Genomic DNA, 17,949 nt, shown 5'->3' with positions numbered 1-17,949 from the left:
TGCAGTTCTCAAGAAAGTCCATTGTCTGAAGTTACTATTAGGCGGGCAGCTCCAGGAGCACCAGAGCTTGATGAAACATTGTAGTTATCAAGCAAGCAAGTTCCTTTATTCCCAGGAGCTATGTGCCCAAGGTCAAGGTCAAACCCTGGTGAAGAACATTGCTACAGCGGCCAGGCATCCCGTGTTTTTGACACGGAAGTTTCCCAGTAGCCAGGCATTCTGCCTTTGCACAGAAACTTCCTAGCAGCCAGGCATTCTGCCTTTGCACAGAAACTTCCTAGCCACCAAGCATGCCACAATTACGAAGAGTATCAGAGACCCAATCCCAAACACAGAACTCCTACAATTTAAATGTCGGATCTGGTCTATATGGTATCAAATATCTGACCTAAGTATGTGATAAAACAACCTGTTGATGAACCTATAAAGAGGTACTCATGTCTTGTTGGTGAAAAAAAAAGGTAAAATCTCTTAGCACTACCTAGAAAAATTAACATTCCATTTATTTTTTATCTGGAAATCGTCTAAGGATATATTAGCAAAAATACAAAACAACAAACCACAAGGCTTAAAGCATTGAGATGTTGTTTTTAATAGCAAGAAATGAAAAATACCTAAGATAAGATCAGTAAAAATGAACTCCTCACATAAATTATATATTAATGCAGTTTTAAGCAACTAATATCTCCAAATACTTTTCTGGAATAATAGACAAGATATTTCATAAGTGAAAAACAATAATGTGCCAAAGAGTGTCTCTACAATGCCGATTTCTATGTTAAAATGGAGATACATATATATTAGATTTATATGTATATGTAGATGTATAAATATTTAAGTAAGCATTTTAAATAGAACATGAAAAACAACAAAAAGTTTTCTTTTGGCAGGATGAAGAAACAGGGCAAGGCACAGGGATAAAAGCCAGGTTTTCTGAATACATCTTATCTTATGGTTTGGCTTTGGAATCATATAACTATTTTCTATATACTTAAAATTAAATTAAATCAACAGGAAAAGAAACTTCAATCTCAAAAAAAATCACATTTAAACCAAAACAAGTAATTTAGTGGCATTTTTAATTGGGTAGTATAACATCAGAGAAAATAATCATTTCATTAGACACTAAGACAAAGTCAAAGTGATGTGGAATATATCCTGAGAATGGAAAACATAAAAAGAACCAAAACTTCTTACTTGCTACTAGTAAAAATATTAGTTTTACTGTTATAGAAATATTTTGAGATAAAGTAAGTAATTGTATTAATAGCAATAAGAGTCAAAATTGTCAGCATTAAAGAAGATACTAATTAAAACACCAAATAATCTTTTCTTATTTGGATTAGAAATATGAAGTATTAACTTAGTTTTCTTCTACTAATAATGTAAGTATTTTTTAACTCTATCCACTGAAAATACCTTGAAGCAATGACAGCCCGGTAGCAATGAATTCACCTAATGGCCTTTTGCAGCATTCAAATACTATTTTCCACTAAGAAGAATCAGGGATTCTTAGATAAATAATTCATTATAGATCTGAAGCAGAAACACACATGATTGTTCTGGAACATTTTTTTTCAGGTCTCAATGAAAGGAAGCTAAATAAAACTATTGGGATCATGTCAAAAAAACACAGGAGCCAACTTCAACAGTTAATAGTTAACCAGAAATGAAACCATATAAGCATAAATAATAAGAATGATGAGTTTAACAGATTGAAGCCTCAGTACATAAAAGTATCCATAAAAATCACAATAATTCTCAAAATAAAATATAGTATATTTCCATCCTTTGGAAGTAATTAATATGTCTACTAAATATTCTGAAACTTGATGACAAAAAAGAAAGACACAAGTAATGTATTATATCCTTCCTATATGATAATTTTGAGAGGAGGTAAATACATTGTTGATGAAGAAAAATATTTGTAAAGAAATTCAAGATACTGGGGCTGGGTTTGTGGCTCAGTGGCAGAACACTCGCCTAGCACGTGTGAGGTGCTGGGTTCGATCCTCAGCACCACATAAAAATAAACAAAATAAAGCCATTTTGTCCAACTACAACTAACAAAATATTTTTTAAAAAGAAAGAAACGAAGGTCATAATCTCCATGACTCAGGAGGGGAGGCAAGAGGATGGCAAATCTGAGCCAGCCTCAGTAACTTAGTGAGACCCTCTCTCAAAATAAAAAATTTAAAAAAAAAGAAATTCAAGATACTCATTGCAATGAGAACTATAGAACTAAAAAAAAATCAACATTTTGCAATTCATAATAAATTAATGGATCTAAAGGAGCAATCAATAGACACTAAGATGATTGATTAACAGTTTTCAGAAAAAAAAACTTATAAGAAAAAGATAGGCTGACAATACCTTAACACATTGGTCAATATTTATATCACATGGAGGAAATATGAAAAAATATAACACAAATCATAAAAATGAGCCTGATTAATAAAAGCTCTCTAATGCCAGTCTATAGGAAATCCATAGCAGAGAGAAATATGTGAGAACACTACATGAATTCAATGACATAAATACAAAGCATGGATTCCTCAGATCCATTTCTGGACCTCCTCTCCTACACTCTGGAGCTTGAGGTTTCTGTGCTATACAGGTACTGAAAGAACCACGGGAGAATGCTGGGCATCCTGAAAACCAGGAAATGATATGTTTTCTCATCGAACCCAAGAATTCTCACCAGAGGAGAAAACAAAAAGTTTATTATTCCAAAAGCTGAGCTTCATTCATTTTGTTAGTACAGAGTTTGGATATTGTCAAAACCTGCTCATTCTGATTTTTGACCTTTGAAGATGTCATACTATAACTCATTTTCTTCAAATCTGGAGTTCTCAGTCCTGAGAAATGAGGATAATAATCTTGGAGGCCATTAAAGTTATCATCCATGATTGAAAGATATTCCTGTGGACCCACAGAGCAATGACCTAAGTCAACCTGACAAAAAGGATATTTTGTACATGTGCTTCAGGCCCTCAGAGGAAACCCAGATTTCCATCACCAGTAAAAACCATACCTACAGTTTTGGTTTATTTGTTTGTTTGTTTGGTACTAGGGATTGGATTTAGGGGCACTCGACCACTGAGCCACATCCCCAGCTTTATTTTTGTATTTTATTTAGAGACAGAGTCTCACTGAGTTGCTCAGTGCTTCGGCTTTGCTGAGGCTGGCTTTGAACTTGTGATCCTCCTATCTCAGCCTACAGTTTTTTTCCTGACAGAGATTGGTGGTGCACACCTATAATTCCAGCAAGTCAGAGGAACACAAGTTCAAAGTCACTCTCAGAAATATGTCTCTCAAACTTTTTATAATAGGAGAAAATAATGCAAAGAAGCACAAAAGACCCTGGGAGTTAGACCACAGAGGTAGAAAATCGCAATCTATAAGCCCAGGTGAAAATACTCAGAAGAAACCCTTCCAGTTAATATCTTCATATCTGGCCTCCATAACTGATAAAATAAATGTCTGTTGTTAAAGTTACTGTCTGGCGACCTGTGATATGACAGCCCCTAAAAATTGACACAGTGACTATCCCCCGGATCATTACTAAATAAAATACAATTGAATCACATCACACTCCAACAGCATTGAGAGGCTGAACTGCTGTAAGAAATGACCTTTGAGTGTACCTTTTTGCCCACATTCTCATCAACACTTATTATTGCTTGTGTTCTTGATAATTGACATTCTGATGGAGTGAGATGAAATCTTAGAGTAGTTTTTATTTGCATTTCTCTAATTGCTATGGTGATGAACATTTTTTTCATATGTTTATTGATCAGTTATATTTCTTCTTCTGTGGAGTGTCTCTCAGTCCCTTAACCCATTTATTGATTGCATTATTTTTATTTATTTATTTATTTATTTATGTTAAGATTTTTGAGTTGGGGGAAAAGGTACACTCATACATTGCTGGTGGGACTGAAAATTGGTACAGTCACTCTGGAAACCAGTATGGATATATGGATATATGGATATTTCCTCAGAAAACTTGAAATCAAACCACCATTTGACCCAGCTATCTCACTCCTCAGTTTATACCCAAGGGGCTTAAAATCAGCATACTACAGTGAAACAGCCACATCAATGTTTATAGCAGCTCAATTCACAATAGTTAAACAGTAGAACCAACCTAGATGCCCTTCAAAAGATGAATGGATTAAAAAATGTGGTACATATACACAATGTAATATTACCCAACCTTAAAGAAGAATGAAATTGTATCATTTGCAGGTAAATGGATGGAACTAGAGAATAGCATGCTAAGGGAAATAAGCCCATCCCAAAAAACCAAAGGCTAAATGTTTTCTCTGATAAGTGAATGCTTATCCACAGTGGGAGAAGGGGTAGGGAAGAATGAAGAAACTTTGGATTGTGCAGAGGGGACTGAGAGGAGGGGTGGGGCAGTGGAGATGGGAAGGACAGTAGAATGCAACAGGCATCATTTCCCTATATACATGTATGATTACACTACCCATGTAACTCAGCACCATATGCAGCCAGAGGAATGAGAAGTTATGCTCCTGAGTACAATGTGTCTGAATGCATTCTACTGTCATATATAACTAATTAGAATAAAATTTTTAAAAAGAAATGACCTTTGAGAGATCAGTAGAGAAAAGCAACTTAAGGGTAGGAAGCAGAGAGGAAATGAGAAGTTCTGGAGCATGATATTGGCCAAATTATATGTTGTTATGTGCATGTACAAAAATGTAACCATAAATCCCATCATTATGCCCAATTATAATGCATCAGTGAAAATGTAGAAAAATAATAAATACAAAGCATAGAATGTTCAACAGGACAAATACTCTGGATTATTCAGAAAATAAATTCATGGAGTTAAAAAGCCGAAGTGAGGAAATGAGAGAAGTCAACAGATTGAAAAGACAACACAACCAAATCAGGGCTGACATCATCTGAACATACTCTAGCAAAAGTGTTTGACAGAACCAGGAAAAGTGAATAAGGACTAAGTATTTGATTCTCATAGATAATGAGGGAGGGAGGGAGGGAGGGGAGGGAGGGAGAGAGGGAGGGAGGAAGGGAGGGGGAGAGAGAGAGAGAGAGAGAGATTTGAAAATATCAGAAGCAGCTAGGAATTGAGAAATTAAGAAAAGAAAAGTTCACTGAGATAAGCCCAACTTTTGCATATCATTTTCTACCATTTATCAATTCTTGGTGTAGTCAAAAGGCTGAAAAATCAGGCAGAGAGAAGCTGCTAAAAGACAACACAGCAGAGCCTCTGACAACCTCATGAGCTAAAAGAGGCAAAAGTGAGAGCTGGGTTCTACTGAGGCTTCAAGGAAATGACAAACAGAGTGGTTTTCTTTTTGTGTTTATTTGTTTGTTTGTTTATTTTTTCAGGTTTTTTTTTTCTTTTGGGGGAGGGGACCAGTGAGAAACAGAGTTTTCTAATTGAAACTTGTAATGGCCTGCTGAGTATTCAAATGTGTATCTCTCTGTTTACTTGGCTCTTCCTTCATTTCTTTCAGTAGTGTTATATAATTTTCACTACACAATTTTGTGAAAAGATAATCCTACAGCTATATGATTTTTTATGAATATCATGTTCTAATAAGTTTATTAAATTCATACATTTTTTTCTAGTGATTGCTTTGTAGGATTTTTAATATTTGCCAAACCAGTAATGCTATCATCTATAAGTGGAAACAATTGTAAAATTTTTTATCGTTTTCTTCCTTTTACTTCTCTTATTGCAAGGACTAAGATTTCCAGTACAATGAAGAACAGATTCTTGAGAGAAGATATTTTTGCCTTGTTCCAAGAGAAAAATACGCTTTTTGAAAAATTTGTCAATTCCACTAAACCGTTAAATGTATTAGCATAGAATTCTTTTCAATATTACTTTATAATTTTTAACATCATTAGTATCTTCATTGATATTTCCTCTTTCATTCTAATTCAGTCATTTTTTTTCTATTTTATTGATCAACCTAACTAAGGACTTAATGAAATTTACTAAACATTTCAAAGATTTAAGCTTTGATAGAGTTGTTTGCTTTTTTTATAGTGGTTAATTTTATGGATCAACTTAAGCTATAATACCCAGCTATTTTGGCAAATGATAGTCTAGATAGTCCTTTGAAGGTATTCTTATTAGATGAAATTAGCATCTAAATCAATAGACTTTAAATAAAATAGAAGAACCTCTATAGGGTAGAGAGGACTCCTTCAATCAGTTGAAGTTCTTAAGAAGGAAGGAAGGAAGGAAGGAAGGAAGGAAGGAAGGAAGGAAGGAAGGAAGGAAGGAAGGAAGGAAGGAAGGAAAAAGAAAGAAGATGAGATTCTACCTCTAGACTCTAGTCTTTCAAACTCACCAGCTGCAACATCTATTCTTCCCTGAGTCTCCAGCCTGCTGGATTTACACTTGCCAGACTCCACACTTGCTTGAGTTAATTCTTTAAAATAGAAGCACATAAAATTATCCACATGCTATTGTTTCAGTCTCTATGGAGAACCCTAATGCATTAATTTAATATATTTTGTCTCCTTTCTATTTTATTGATTCCTGCTCTTATCTGTCATGCTTCTTTCTTTCTGTTCATTTGAGTTTAATTTGCTTGTCTTTTTCTAACTTCTTTTTTTCATCTCTATTGATATATAATTGACAAATAAAAATTGCATGTACTTAAGCTGTATGGCTGTATGTTTCAATATATGTGGACACTGTGAAATAACCTCTACAATTGAACTAATTAACAAGCATCATCTTACATATTTACCAGTATGCATATGTATGTGCATATTACCAGTGTGCACATGTAGAACACTTCAGGTCTCCCCCGAGTTTTACCACCTTAGATTCAACATGTAAGTCGATGCTGCAGTCTTCCTCCAGACTGTCTCTTATAGCATAAAGCTCCAGTTTCATCCACATGTAGCAAGAGGCAAGATCTTCTTTTTAAGGCTGAATATTATCCTGTTGTGTGTATGTGTCATATATTTTTTTATCCATTCATCTGTCAGTAGACTCTTTTGCTATTTCCATGTCTTAGCTATTGTAAGTAATGCTGTAGAGAACATGGGAATGTAGATATCTCTTGGACATACTGATTTAATTTCCTTCAAATATAGATCAAGGTATAGAATCATATGATAAGTCTTTTTAATTGTTTGAGATATATACTAATTCTATAATGGCTATATCAATATACAGTCCCAGCAACAGTGTACAAAGATTTCCATTTCTCTGCATCTTAACCATTTGTTATCTTTTGTCTTTTCTTGTATTAGAGATTTTTTTAACAGAATTTTTGGTGTCATTGTGGTATTGATTTGAATTTTTCTGGTAATTAATGGTGATAAGCATCTTTTAATATGCCTATTTGGTATTTATATCATCTTTTGAGAAATGTCTCTTCAGGTTCTATACCTATTTTATAGTTTTTGCATGTATGTGCTATTAAATAGCATGATTTCCTTATAAATTTAGCATATAAGCCCCTTATCAGATGTATAGTTTAAAAGTATTTTCTACAAACTTTAAGATGTATTATTACTTTGTTAATTGTTTTTGCTATGCAGAATGTTTTAGTTTAACACACTTCTTGTCTAGTTTTGCTTTGGTTGTTTATTCTTTTGATGTCTCTTGGTCAACTTTTCTTTATCAACACAAAACACCTGAGATAATCAACTTAAAATGAGAAAGGTTTACTTTGACTTATAGTTTTGAAGGTTTAAGTCCATGATCAATTGGCTCTATTGCTTGTAGGGCTGTGGCAATGCATTGTATCATGGTGTTATAGTCAATCACTAAAACAGTGACAAAATACCAACCATGGACTCACCGCAAACTTGGAATTAGGGCACCATCTAGTGCTGAAATAGTGGAAGACAATGCAGGCCAAAGAAATAAGAAACCTGATTAGAATTTCTGGAAAGATGGGAACAAACCAAGCCAGATTATAAGCTGGAATGAATACCTAATCACAGCCAACATTGCACACCAATAAGCATCCAGAACTTTCAGGGAACAATGACCTCATCAAACAGTCAAAATAAGGCACCAAAACTAACCAGATAGCAAACATTATGAGCAAATGCTTGGGAGGATCATTTAAAACAGCTGTTTTAAGGAAACTAAGTGAACTTTAAGAGAACATAGATAAATGTTTTAATATTATAACAGAAAAACTTCACAAAAGATGGAAGCAACTAGAAAAATCAAATCAAAATCTTGAAGTTGAAAAATACAGCAAAATTTAAAACATGATAGAAGACGTTAGCAGCAGGATAGATGAAGCGGAAGTTACTCAAAAGTACACAGAGAAGCAATTCACAATAGCTAAACTATGGAACCAGCCTAGGTGCCCTTAAACAGATGAATGGATAAAAAAGATGGGGCATATGTATATATAATGGAATGTTACTCAGCGTTACAAAAGAATGAAATTATGGCATTTCCTGGTAAATGGATGGAGCTAGTAAATATCACGCTAAGTGAAATAAGTCAATCCCAAAAAAACAAAAGCTGAATGTTTTCTCTGATATGCAGATGCTAACTCACAATGATAGCAGGGGCGTGGGGGTGGTGGAACCCACCCTCCCCCACTAGGGAAGAATAAAGTAAGTTTAGATTAGGTAGAGGGGAGTGAAGGGAGGGGATGGGGTATGGGGGTACGAAGGCTAATAGAATACAGACATTATTACCCTATGTACATATATAATTATACAACCCGTCATTCTACATCATGTACAATCAAAGAATGAGAATTTATACACCATTATAAATGATGTATCAAAGTACATCCTACTGTCATGTATAAATAATTAAAACAAATTTATTTTTTAAAAAAAAATAGGTACACAGAGAAGGAAAACAAGAATGTAGAGGAATGAAAAAAGCTTTAGGAACATTAGGAGAGCATAGATGGATAACAACAGAAAACTTTCCAAACCTAAAAGAGGATACAAACACCAGGTGCAGAGAGGTCTAAAGTCATCAGTCAAATTTAACTCAATCAAGTCTGCCCCAAGATAGCTTATAATAAAGAGCAGATTCTCAAAGGTTCAATGAAAAAGAAACAAACAACTCGTAGGTGTGTCTCAACTGGTCTGACAAGTGATTTCTCAACAGAAATCTTATAAGCCAGAAAAGTGGAATGAAATTTTCACAGTACTAAAGCGGGGGGGGGAAGTCCACTGAGAGCTCTGTACCCAGTAAAATTATCCTTTAGAAATAAAGAGAGAAATCATTCCCAAAGAAGCAAACACATAGAAAATGTATGGCCTCCAGGTCTGTCCTATACGAAATTCTAAAGGGAGCTTTCCAAACTGAAAGGAAGAAACACTAATGGATAAGAAGAAAACAGGGAAAGGCATTAAACTTGTTGATAATAGAAAGTACATAAACAAATTCAGAATGTCTTAATGTAACAATGGTATACAAACCATTCACATTAACAGAAAATGAAAACACAAAATAATTAAAACAATAATAGCTACATTAACATACTGAGATGGGCAATACAGAAAGATGTAAAATGAGATATAAAAAATTCAAAAATGAAGGAATAAATGGACTGCAAGTGTAGAGGTTTTCCATTAGTATATCCACGCGCCTCTCTGTCTTCCTCCCTCTAGTTCATTCCCTACCTTAACGATCATGTTATGTTGCTATCATTACAAAATAAGGTATTAAATCAGTCAGTAAGTTTTTTGCAAAACTCATGATAACCACAAAGCAAAAATCTATAAAAGACAAAGCAAAAATAATAAGCAAAGAGTCAAAACACACTACTAGAGTAAATCACTTAACCATAAAGGAAGACTATGAGAGAAGAGAAAAAGAAAAAGAGAGAGAGAGAGAGAGAGAGAGAGAGAAAGGAACAAGAGGGAGGGAAGAGGAAGGAAGGAAGGAAGAAATAGAACACAACTTATAAAACAGCTGTAGGAAAAATAATTTCTGTTGATAATTACCTTGAATATAAATGAATTAAATTTCTCCAATTAAAAGACATAGAAACACTGAATGGATAAAAATCAAAACCCAGCTACGTTGTTTACAAAAAAAAAAAAAACCACTTCCCCTCTAAAATTATGCGTAGATAGAAAAAGATACTCCATGAAAATGAAATCCCAAAGAAAGCAGGAGTAGCCATACCTATATAAAATAGACTTTAAATCAAAAGCAGTAAAAAGATACAATAAAGGTCATTATGTAATTATAAAGGAGTCAATCCAACAATAAAAAGTAACAAATATATATTATATATTACATATTTGTGTGTATATATACATACACACACACATACACACACACACACACACATACACATACACACATGTATATGACCAATACAGAAGCAGCCAAATATATAAAGCAAATATTAATAGACCTAAATGGAGAGATAGACTCCAATATATTAACAGTAAGGGATTTTGGCACACCACTTTCAGCAATAGACAAATCATCCAGAAAGAATATCAACAAAGTAACAGCAGAATTAAATTGTATTTTAAATCAATGAACTTAATAGACATCTACAGAACCATCTATCCAACAAATGCAGCATAAACACTCTTCCTAGATCAGATGATAGGCCACAAACAAGTCTCAACAAATTTTTAAAAATTGAGACTGTGGTATGCTATGGTTTGGATCTGGAATATCCTCTAAAAGATCCTGTGTTAAAGGCTTGTTTTTCAAGTGGCACAATTGGGAGGTGAGGAACATTTAAGACAAGGGTCCTATGATGCCGCAGTCTGGCTGGGCAAAATAACCGGGAGGTGACAAGCAACTTGAAGGTTGAAGCGGGAACTGCTTTATTGAGGGGAAACTTAGTGGGAACTAAGCGGGAACTCAAGGTAGCAGGATTATTGCGGAACAGCAGAGGTATATATACCTAACTGATTACACACAGCTTGACTCAATTAGCATCATCCAGATACAGCAGTCAGCCAATAAGGAATCCCCATCATCTTAATGGCTCAGTGGCGTTGCCTCACAAACCACTCCTCCTGGCAAACTGCCAGGCGCCATCTTGACTTGATTTGCGGTCCCCAACACTATGAGAGGTCTTCAAGTCAATGGAGGCATACCTTTGAAAGAGATTTTGTGACCCCTGTCTCTTCCTCTTTCTTGGTCCCTAGCCATAAGGTAAGCAGTTCTGTCTGTCACACAATACCACCATGATGATCCACCTTACCACAATTCTAAAAGCAACGAGGCTAAATGTTCATGGACTTGAACCTCCAAAATCACAAGCCATAATGATACTTTTCCCTTTATAAGTTGATTATTTTATGTATTTGCTACAGTAGTGGAAAATTGACAAGAACATATTGAGTATCTTTTCTGAACACAGTGCAATCTAAGTATACAACAATAAAATAAAATAAAAATAGCAAGGACATGTTTAGAAAATATCCAAATCATATACATGGAAATTAAATAAATTCTTCTTGACAAACCAATGCCTCAGGAAAGATATCAAAAGAAAATTTAAAATTTTTCTTGAAATGAATGAAAATGGAATCACAACACATCAAAACTCTTAGGATATAACACAAGAAATTCTAACAGAAAAGCTTATCATAAAATATTTAAATCAGAAAATTCAGAAAGACTTAAAATAAATCAGTTTTTGCTGTACCTCAATAACTAGAAAAATAAGAAAATATCAAATCCAAAAGTAATAGGAAAAAATTAACAGAGATGAGAGAAGAAACTAAAAAAGTATAAAATATCAACAAATTTGAGTTAGTTTTTTAAAAAAATAAACAAAAATGGCAAATCTTTAGCTAGACTAAGAAAAGACTCTGGTAAATAGAATCAGAGATGAAAACAGAGACATTACAACCGAAACCACAGAAATAAAAAGGAGCATTAGGGATTATTGTGAAACAAGCATATACCAACAAATTTGAAAACATAGAAGGAATGGATAAAATTCTGTACACATATAACCTACCAAAATTGAACCATGAAGACATAGAAAACCTGAAGAAACTAGTAACAATGAGATTGAATCAGTAATAAAGTCTCCTAAAAAGAAAATCTGATGGCCAGATAGCTACACTACTAGATGCTACCAAGCATTTAAACTAACACCAATTTTTCCTAAACTATTCCAAGGTATTGAAAGGGAGGGAAATCTTCCAAACTCATCCTGTGAGGCCAGAACAACCCTGATACAAAAACAACATGATGATAAGGCAAAAAAAGAAAACTATAGACTAATATGAATATAGATGCAAAATTTTTCAGCAAAATACTGACAAATGAAATCCCACAGAACATCATAAAGATCTTTCATCATGATCATATGAAATTCATCCCAAGAACACAGGGATGTTTCACTGTATGCAGATTGATAAATGCAATCCATTATATCAACACAAGAGAAGAATCCTGATTGCCTCAATAAATGCAGAAAAAACATTCAATAAATTTCAACATGTCTTCATGATAAAAGTTCTATACAAATTAAGTACTGAAAGAACATACCTCAACAAAATCTATATATTACAACCCCATAACCAGCCATTTGAATGGGGAAGATGAGAGTTTTTCCACTAAGATTTGGAACAATACAAGGATGTCCATTATCACCACTCTTATTCAACATAGTGATGGAAGTTTTAGCCAAAGCAATTATGCCAAAGAAAGAAACAAAAAGCTTACAAATAATAAGAGCAAAAATCAAATTATCCTGTTTGAAAATAAGTAAAGAATCCATAAAAAGACTATTAGAACTGATAAATTCAGTAGAGTCAAGGGATACAAAGTAAGCATACATAAATCAATAGCATTTTTATACACAAAAAAATTATGTCAATGAGAAAGAAATCATGATATTAAGCTCATTTGCAATAGCCACAAAAATAAAATACACCAGAATATATTTAACCAAAGAAATAAATGACCACGACAATGCAAATTATAAAACATTGATGTAAGAAGTTGAAAACTTTGGAAAGATTTTCTGCATTCATGAATTAATATAGTCAAAAGTTCTATAGTAATCAATGTAATTTGCATATTTAATGAAATATTTATCAAAATACCAATGACATCTTTTTAATTTGGTATATATGACAGCAGAATGTATTATAATTCATATTACACATATAGAGCACAATTTTTCATATTTCTGGTTGTACACAAAGTAGAGTCACACCATTCATGTCTTCATACATGTACTTAGGGTAATGATGCCCATCTCATTCCATCATCTTTCCTACAACCATGCTTCCTCCTTTCCCTTCCCTCCCCTTTGCCCTATCTAGAGTTCATCTAATACTCCCATGCTATGAATCAGCATCCTTAAATCAGAGAAAAATTCAGCATTTAGTTTGTTGGGATCGGCTTACTTCACTTAACATTATATTCTCCAACTCCATCCATTTACCTGCAAATGCCATGATTTTATTCTCTTTTAATGCTGAATAATATTCAATTGTGTATATATACCACATTTTCTTCATCCATTCATCTACTGAAGGGCATCAAGATTGGTTCCACAGTTTAGCTATTGTGAATTGTGCTGCTATAAACATTGATGTGGCTGTGTCCATGTAGTATGCTGTTTTTAAGTCCTTTATGTATAGACTAAGGAGTGGGATGGCTGGGTCAAATGGAGGTTCCTTTCCAAGTTTTCAAAGGATTCTCCATACTGCTTTCCATATTGGATTCACCAATTTGCAGTCCCACTGGCAATGTATGAGTGTGCCTTTTCCCCCACATCCTTGCCAACACTTGTTGTTGTTTGTTTCCAAAATGAAGGCTCTCTATTTACCTCACTGATTGTTTCTTTTGCTGAGAAGAAGCTTTCTAGTTTGAATCCATCCCATTTATTGATTCTTGATTTTATTTCTTGCACTACAGGAGTCTTATTGAGGAAGTAGGGACTTAATCCAACATGATGGAGATTTGGGCCTATTTTTCTTCTAATAGGTGCAGAGTCTCTGATTTAATTCCTAGGTCTTTGATCCACTTTGAATTGAGTTTTGTGCATGTTGAGAGATAGGGGTTCAATTTCATATTGTTGCATAAGGATTTCCAGTTTTCCCAGCACTATTTTTTGAAAAAGCTATCTTTTCTCCAATGTGCGTTTTTGCACCTTTGTCTAATATAACATAACTGTAATTATGTGGGTTAGTCTCTGTGATATCTATTCTATACCATTGTTCTAAAAGTCTCTTTTGGTGCCAATACTATGCTGTTTTTGTTACTATTGCTCTGTAGTATAGTTTAAGGTCTGGTATAATGATGCCACCTGCTTCACTCTTCTTGCTAAGGATTACTTTAGCTATTCTGGTTCTCTTCTTTTTCCAGATGAATTTCATGACTGCTTTTTCTGTTTCTATGAGGAATGTCATTACCAATGACATTTTAAAGAACTAGAAAAAAATGCTAAAAATTATATGGAAACAGGAAAAAACCCTGAACAGCCACTGCAATACTGAGGGGGAAAAAAAGACTGAACCAGGAGGCAGCACACTATATGACTTCAAAATATACAAAGTTATAGTAATCAATACAGCATGAATTGGTAAAAAAAAAAATAGATCCATAAACCAAGGGAACAGAATAGAGTTCCTAAGAAATTACTCCCAGGCATTTACAGCCACCTGATATTCAACAAAGTTGTCAGAAATACTCACTGGAGAAAGAATTGCTTCTTAAATAAATGGTGGTAGGGAAATTGGATTTCCATATGCAAAAGGTTTAAATTTGACACCTATCTTTCTCACCCTATATGAAAAAAATAATATCAAAATAGATCAAGTATCTAATGTAAGACCTGATACTAGAAAACTATTGGAAGAAAATAGGGGAAACATTGAAAGGAACAATTTTTTTTTTGGAGAAGACCCCAAAAGCACAGGAAACAAAAGCAAAAATAGATAAATGGGAATACATCAAACTAAGAAGTTTCTGCACATCAAAGGAAACAATCAACATGAAGGGAAAACATACAGAATGGTAAAACATTTTTCAAATTATTCATTTGACAAAAGATTCATATCCAGAATATATAAGGAACTCAGAAATCTCAATAACAAAAAAAAGTAACCCCGTATGAAACAGACACTTTTCAAAAGAAGAAATTCAGTTGCCCAACAAATTTATGAAAAATTATTGTCATTAGTCACAGGGAAATAAAATTTTTAGAAAATGATATATTAGGGCTGGGATTGTAGCTCAGTGGTAGAGTGCTCGCCTTGCATGTGGAAGGCATTGGTTCGATCCTCAGCACCACATAAAATTAAAAAAAGGTATTGTGTCCATCTACAATAAAAAATTTTAATGTATATTATCTCACCCCAATTGGAATGGCTATGATCAAAAAGACAAAAGATAACAAGTTCAGGCAAAGATGTGGAGAAAAAGGAATTCTTATATACTGTTAGTGGGAATGTAAAATAGTGTAGCCATTATGGAGCACAGTATAGAGGTTCCTCAAAAAAAAAAAAAAACTAAGAATAGATCTTTCATATAATCCAGCTATCCCACTCTGTAAATATATCTAAAGAAAATGATGTCAACATACCCAGAAATGCCTGCACAGACATGTTTATTGCTGTATTATTTATAAAAGCTAAAATATGGAATCAACCTAGATACCTGTTAACAAATGGATAAAGAAAATGTGGTAAATGTACACAATGCAATATTGTTCAGCCATTAAAAAAAGAATGGCATCCTATGGTTTGCAATAAAATGGATGGAATGGGAGGCTATATCAGTTAGTGGAATAAGTCACATGCAGAAAGACAAATATCATATCTTCTCTTTCATGTGTGGATGCTAAAATAATCAATATAGAACAGTGATTATCAGAGGCTGTGAGTGGTGGGTTGGAGAGCAATAGAAGGAGACTAGTAATGCATACAAAATACATTTAGATCAAGATAATAAGATTATTACCCTATAACACAGTAGGATGAATGTAGTTTACAATAACCTATCATATATTTTATGAACAACTAGGAAGAGCTTGAAGGTTCCAAACGAAAATAATGATAAAGAGATGGAAAGCTTAATTACCCTGACATTATCACTACACATTATGTATAGGTATCAAAATACCACACTGTACTCCATACATATGTACAGTGAAAATGATAATTAATAAAGCAAATAAATAAATAAATGAAAATATACAAACATTTGTAGAAAGTATGGGTAGTTCCTAAAATCACTGAGTATATGGGAAATCATTCTGTGACACTAAAACAAAATGTGATTTTTTTAACAATGAATTTATGGACCTTTAATGATAACAGGTTTTGCAACCAAAAACATTTTTTAGAAGTCCATCATATGCAAATTCAAAATACAAAAAGCAAATTGGGGGCAAATATTTACAAGATATATAGCAAACTAAGAACCAATTTTACTAACATAGATACAATTCTTAAAATTAAAGAAGACCAGACACCTAACAGATTTTTTTAAATGGGCAAGTAGTAACATCAGTGTAAATCACAGCAAGCAAATGCCAAAGGCCCACTACTCTACAGAAACATTGAAAAAGTCAGAAAAAAAAAACTATCAGAAACAACTTTGTCAGAACTTTAGAAAACAGTGAATATGTTTTTAGCAACTAAGTGAATGTTGAATTAAGAAAACAGCAACTTTAAAATGGTAGTAGGGCTCTGTGGCTTTTGATACCCTAGTTCTTGACTCAAGGGGACAAACTTTTTTTTTTTTTTGTACTTGGGATTCAACCTAGGGCACTAAGCCATATCCCTCTCCCTTTTTATTTTTTATTTTGAGACTGAGTTCTGCTAAATTCCTTAGGACCTCACTAAATTGCTGAGGCTAGCTTTTAATTTGACATCCTCCTGCCTCAGCCTCCCCAAGCTGCTGGGATTACAGGCATGAGCCACATGCCCTGCACAAACTTTATTCTTGAAAGAATCTTCTAACCTGAAGGACTGATCTAAGGTGCTTTTCTTCCACATAATGCAGAACTCAGAGAGAAATAGTGATAAGTATTCCTTGAAAATATTGTAAGGCAAATCAATAACCCACAACTCTCAGAGGTAAAAAGGTCACAATTAAGGCAAACTACACATTACCGGAAACACTGGAGGAATGCAAAGAAAAGAGTTCCTTTAGAAAGTTAGGATATTTAAAAGAACCAATTTATCCTGAAGAGCTTCAAAAGCCAAATGCATGCCCAGGATGGCAGACATGCTGAGAAAATGACCAAGAAGACACTAAGCTTTTGCCTTTGGTGATTTCTAGGTTCAGGTAAAATATAAAGTCAAGACTCAAGCAAAGTTATACATAGCTTGGCTGAGTGTTGAAGGAGTACCCCAGCACACACTCAATCAGCAAATATTGGGAGAGGTTTTTTGCTGGATTTTTCTTTCTTCAATGGTTGGGTATTTAGCTCAGTGGTTGAGAGTTTGCCTAGCATGCATGGGCCCTTGGGGCTCTGGGTCCAATCCCAAACACCACAAAACAATTTTTAAAAAACACTAAATATACACAAGCTAACTGAATAGAGCCTTCAGAGATAAAATGTGAGAAAGAATACAGATATTAAGCATGTGTGATGGCTCCTGCCTCTAACCCCAGCAGATTGGGAGGATGAGGCTGGAGAACCACAAGTTCAAGGTCAACCTCAGCAACTTAGCAAGGCTTTATGCAATTTACTGAGACCCTATCTCAAAAAAATAAAATGGGCTGGGGGATGTAGCTCAGTGGTAAAGTTCTCCTGGGTTAAATCCCCAGTACTCCCTCACAAGAGAATACAGATAAAAGTTACTAAAAAAATGTTTGACATGCCATAGCAAATTTAAAAAGAACTTTCTTCCAGGATCACTACGTTGTAATATCTAAAATGTCAAGTTTTTAACAAAGAATTAAGATTCATGCAAAAAGAAAATATCCTTCACTCACAAAAAAAAAATATATATATATATATATATATATATATATATATATAT

General features: G+C 34.0%; 1 pseudogene; it reads left to right on the top strand.

Moving 5' to 3' along the window:
• The first annotated feature begins 2,546 nt into the window (after nucleotides 1-2,546).
• LOC107137674 overlaps nucleotides 2,547-17,949 on the top strand; it is a 27,938-nt pseudogene continuing 12,535 nt past the window's right edge.

Source organism: Marmota marmota, unplaced genomic scaffold (assembly GCF_001458135.2).
Source record: "Marmota marmota marmota unplaced genomic scaffold, marMar, whole genome shotgun sequence".
Classification (NCBI taxonomy): domain Eukaryota; kingdom Metazoa; phylum Chordata; class Mammalia; order Rodentia; family Sciuridae; genus Marmota; species Marmota marmota.
This window is presented reverse-complemented; position numbering and strand designations above follow the sequence as displayed.